The 5,452-nt window shown below is 40.7% G+C and overlaps 1 pseudogene; it reads left to right on the top strand.

Annotated features, from left to right (window-relative positions):
- The first annotated feature begins 1,360 nt into the window (after window positions 1-1,360).
- Window positions 1,361-5,089, top strand: LOC110149660 (ATP-binding cassette sub-family A member 10-like; annotated as a pseudogene).
- Window positions 5,090-5,452: the final 363 nt, after the last annotated feature.

Raw genomic sequence — 5,452 nt, 5'->3', positions numbered from 1 at the left:
AAATAAGAGGAGCGTGTGTCAACAAACTCGGGCCCTTCTGCACAAGAATTTTCTTAGAAAATGGAGAATGAAAAAAGAGAGCTTGTTGGAGTGGATGATGGTGCTGCTCCTGCGGCTCTCTCTGTGCCTCTCTCCAGAACTCTTCAGAGCTACTCATTTCCTTCAACAGCCTCCTCAAGTCCTAGGACGTGTCTATTAATTTGATTACTCTGACCTGGTTGTGGTGGCCGGTCACTAATGTGACCTTGAGCGTCATGGATAAGATGGCTTCAGCTTCCTTTATGAAATGAAGAACAATCCTTGGGATCCCTAATGAAGAACCCATGGACAGAGTACACCATCCAAGAAACGACTCTGAGATGGTGGGGATTGTGTTCAATGACACTTTCTCCTATCGGCTGAAGTTCAGTTGTGGACACAGACTCCCTATCTTAAGAGAGCACTTCGAGTACTCAGACCACTGTTTGGCTCTAGAGGATGAAGCTTTCTGTCTCCTGTCAACATACTGGGAAAGCGGGTTTGTGGCTTTTCAAACTGCAATTAATGCTGCAATTATAGAAGTCATAACAAATTGTTTTGTGATGGAAAAGTTGACATCAGTTATTGGAATAAATATGAGGACACTCCTTTTCATTTCTAAGGGAGAAATTGTAAATGAATCATTCATTTTTATTTGTATTGTTTATTTCTCCCCTGTTGTGTATTTTGCATCATTAAACATTACAGAGGACTAAAAATAAACAAATAAATAAGAAGCTGATGACAGTGATGGGGTTCCAATAGTCAGCATTTTGGCTCTCCTAGGCGTTGACGTATGCTGGCTTCACCTTTATTGTGTCCATTTTTATGACTCTGGTCATAAAATTATTCCAAATGGTTATCCTTACTGGCTTCATGGTGGTAGTCATGCCCTTTACCCTGAATGGCCTGTCTTTGATAGCACTGGCTTTCCTCCTCTGTGTTCTGACAAAGAGACCCACCCTAACCGGTTTAGTTGGGTCTCTCTTCACTGTTTCTTGGGGCTGTCTGGGGTTCACGGCACTGTACAGACAACTCCCGTTATCATTGGGATGGGCTTTATGTCTATTTAACCCTTTTGCCTCCACTGCTGGAATGGCTCAGATTTCACATCAGGAGTATCATGTGAGTGGTGGTGTTTTCCCTGATCCCTCTGGGGAGTCATAAACAATGATAGTGATTTTCTTCTTTCTGGCATTTGACACTCTGCTCTATTTGATGTTAACATTATATTTTGAGAACATTTTGCCTGATGAAAATGGCCAGCAGGATTCACCACTGTTTTTCCTGAAGTCTTCGTTTTGGCCCCAACATAAAAACACTCACCATGAAGTCCTTGGGAATGAAATGAATTCTGAAATCTTATGCAATGATTCTTTTGAGTCAGTGTCTCCAGAGTTCCACAGGAAAGAAACCATAAGATTCAGAAATCTTAAAAAAGAAAATAAAAGAAAGCCCAAAAAAGTACAAGCATTGCAAGGCATATGTCTTGATATCTATGAAGGCCAGCTCACAGCAATTCTTGGACACAGTGGAGATGGTAAATCATCATTGCTGAGCATGGTCTGTTTGCACCAAAGGATCTGCCACTATTTACAACACCCAACTCTCTGAAATAATGAACATGGAAGAAATCAGAAATTATACTGGATTTTGTCCACAATTTAATATCTACTTTGACTTTCTCACTGTGAGAGAAAACCTCAGGCTATTTGCGAAAATAAAAGGGATTCCACCAAAAGAAGTGGAACAAGCAGTAAAAGGAGTTATGATGGAATTAGACATGCACAATATTCAAGATGTCATTGCTAAAGACTTAAGTGGTGGACGGAAGAGAAAACTCACATTTGAGATTGCCGTTTTAGGAGAGCCTCAGATTTTGCTCCTGGACAAGCCAACTGCTGGACTGGATCCTTTCTCAAGGCACCTCATGAGGAACTTCCTAAAGGAGTGGAAAACTACCAACATGATCCCTTTTAGTACCCAGTTCATGAATGAGGCTGACATCCTGCCTGATAGGGAACTGTCTCTGTCTAATGGGAAGATCGGAGGTACAGGGTTGTCTTTGTTTCTGAAGCAGAAATGGGGTATTGGATATCATTTAAGTTTACACAGGAATGAAAAGTGTGATACAGAGAGAATTACATCCCTCATCACAAAGCACATCTCAGACGTAAGGTTAACAGCAGAAAGTGAAGAAAAATTCGTGTATACTTCACCCCCGGAGAAAACAGACAAGTTTGCAGATCTTTGCAGAGACCTTGAAAACTCTTCCGACCAGGGCATAATGAATTTTGGTGTTTCCATGACAACTCTAAGTGAAGTATTCTTGAACCTAAAAGGCAGATCAGCAATTGATGAGCTGGATTCTGGTGTTGGGGGACTGGTGGAAATCAATGTGACCACAGATACTGGAGTTGAGCCTGAAGTTGAACAGGCTTTTGTTCTCTTCCTGAAGTGAAAAAAGCCGTCAATTCTGCAGCTCTTTGGAGATGACAAGTCTGTGCAATGGCGAAACTCTGCTTCTTAAAGTTGAGGAATGAGAGGAAAATTTTTCTACCCTTGTTAGTGGTGTTTGGAATTGCTTTAGTCTCCACCATCTGTGAGAAGATAGTGTATTCAATGTTTTTTTCATGATTACTGCTGGGAGTTTTCACCTGGAATGCACTTCCTTCCTCTGGAACAGCTCCTTCAAACTCCTCTGATCAGTCTATTGATCATCAACAATACAGGATCCAATATTGAAGATGCTGTGCAGTCCCTGAACCTTCAGGATCTAGTTTTGGAAGTAGATGATGCTAGAAATAGAAATGGCTCAGAGGACCCTTCCTACAATGGAGCAATCATAGTGTCTGGTGGCCACAAGAATTACAGATTTTCAGTTGCATGCAATACCAAGAGGATGAACTGTTTTCCTGTTCTTATTAGGATTGTTAGCAATGCCCTTCTTGGAATCTTTTACTTCACAGAGCTTATTAAAACAGAGAGAAGCATGTTTCCTCCCAATGATCCAAGATGGGCAACTGGCCTTTCAGATATTCTTTTGTTGCTCATTGTAAACTGCCTTTCCCGTTACATTGGGATGAGCAGTGTCAGTGATTACAAACAAAAAGCTCAGTCTCAGTTATGAATCTCAGGCCTCTGTCCTTCAGTGTACTGGTGTGGACAGGCACTGGTGGACATTCCATTTTATCTTGGAATTCTTTCAATGCATTTCACGTACTACATATTTTTGGAATTTACAATTATGTTAGAATTCATATTGGCTCTGGTGGTTTGCATTGCTGGCTGTGGGCATGTCTCATACTCCTCATACATGTGGTTTCATTCCTCTTTCCCATGGGAAGAAAATATAATGACTTTTTGTCTCTCAGCTTTTTTCTTATCTCATTATATTTATACTCATCCTTCTGGGACTAACCTGTTCTGGAAATATCATTATGATTATATATAAAATTTTGATGCTTTTGTGCACTTCAGTTTTTTTTTTTCTTTTTTCCTATTACATATGATAGAGTTGTCCTCTATGTATCACAGAAGGTCCAAGAGTCAGGACTATGAGAAAAGTGCAACTGATGAAATAATTCTCCTAACAGTCTTCATACTGTAGCTTCAGATGATCATTTTTCTTTTTATTATACGGTGCCTGGAAATGAAGTATGGAAAAGAAACAATGAGGAAAGATCCATTTTTCAGAATTTCTCCAAGAAGAGAAAATCGTCCAAACCCAGAAGAACTGGAAGAAGAGGATGAAGATATTCAAATGAAAAAGTGAAAACGGCAAATGTACTCACTGCTTCCAACTTGGATGAGAAGCCAGTAATAATGGCAAGCTGTTACACAAGGATGTATTCTGTTTATATTACAAGGAATATAAACAGAAAAAGAAAATGCTTTTCTTCTTTTCAGTAAGAAAGACAAAAACAGTCATTCAGAATATTTCTTTCTTTTTTTTCCCCATTTATTTTTATTAGTTGGAGGCTAATTACATCATTGCAGTGTTTTTAACAAAGGTGAAGTTTTGGGATTGCTGGGGCACAATGGAGCTGGGAAAAGCACTTCTATTAAAATGATAACTGGAGACACAAAGCCATCTGAGGGAGTGGTGGTTTTCAGTGGCAGGGGAACACCTCAGATGCAACAGGAAGGCAATGGCATCAGGTGTCTCAGGTACTGTCCCCAGGGGAATGTACTGTGGTCCAATGTCATGATCAGAGAACACCTGGACTTGTATGCAGCCGTGAAAGGACTGGCCAAAGAGAAGGCTGCTCTCAGTGTTTCAAGGTTGGCAGACACATTGAAACTGCAGGGCCAGATGACATTCCCTGCCAAGCCCTTATCTGAGGGGGCAAAGAGAAAGCTATGCTTCATGGTGAGCATCCTGGGGAGCCTGGCAGTGGTGCTTCTGGAGGAGCCAACCACAGGGATGGACCCTGAGAGGCAGCTGCAGATGTGGCAGGCAATCCAGGCCATTGTTAAAATCACAGAGAGGGGCACCCTGCTGATCACCCACGACATGGCCAAGGCTGAGGCAGTTTGTGACCACATGGCCATCATGGTGTCTGGAAGGCTGAGATGTGTCAGTTCCACTCAGCACTTGAAAAGCAAGTTCGGTAAAGACTATTTACTGGAGGTGAAAGTAAAGGCACTCACCCATGTGGAGGCTCTGCACACAGAGATTCTCAAGCTTTTCCCCCAGGATGCTTGGCAAGAAAGCTATTCATTCACGATAGCATATAAATTATCCATGAAGGGTGTTCACCCTCTGTCTCAGGCCTTTTCCAAATTAGATGCAGTGAAACAGACCTTAGACCTGGAAGAATACAGCCTTTCTCAGGCCACCTTGGAACAGGTATTCTTAGAACTCTCCAAAGAGCAGGAACAGGGGAATTTTGATGATGACGTTGATACAACAGTCAGATGGAATCTTCTGCAGCCAGAAGTGTCTAAGACCCTGAACCTCCTCATGTCAGATGTTAGCTCTCACTGCATCCTTAGTTTCCATAATTGTAGAAGAAGCTTTCATATTACTGAAGTTAACAGAACATTCAGTAGTTTAAACATTCAATAATGATTACATTTTTTAGATTTTAAGTTTTTTTTTTTTTTAATGTGGACCATTTTTAAAGTCTTTATTGAATTTGTTACAATATTGCTTCTGTTTTATGTTTGGGTCCTTTGGCCATGTGTCACATAGAATATCTACTCCCCGACCAGGGATGGAACCCACACCCCCTCTACTGGAAGGTGAAGTGTTAACTACTGGATCACCAGGGAAATCCCATGATTAAGGTTTTAATTATTTTTTTTTTTAATTTTAGAATGGAGAGAAGATGCAAAAATAGGGAAATGTAGCAGACAAAATTAATGTAATCAGATGTTATATTAATTACTGATTAGGTCTATTTTGTATCTGATGTTAATTCATAAATCA

This window comes from Odocoileus virginianus, unplaced genomic scaffold, assembly GCF_023699985.2.
Source record: "Odocoileus virginianus isolate 20LAN1187 ecotype Illinois unplaced genomic scaffold, Ovbor_1.2 Unplaced_Scaffold_25, whole genome shotgun sequence".
Lineage (NCBI taxonomy): Eukaryota > Metazoa > Chordata > Mammalia > Artiodactyla > Cervidae > Odocoileus > Odocoileus virginianus.
This window is presented reverse-complemented; position numbering and strand designations above follow the sequence as displayed.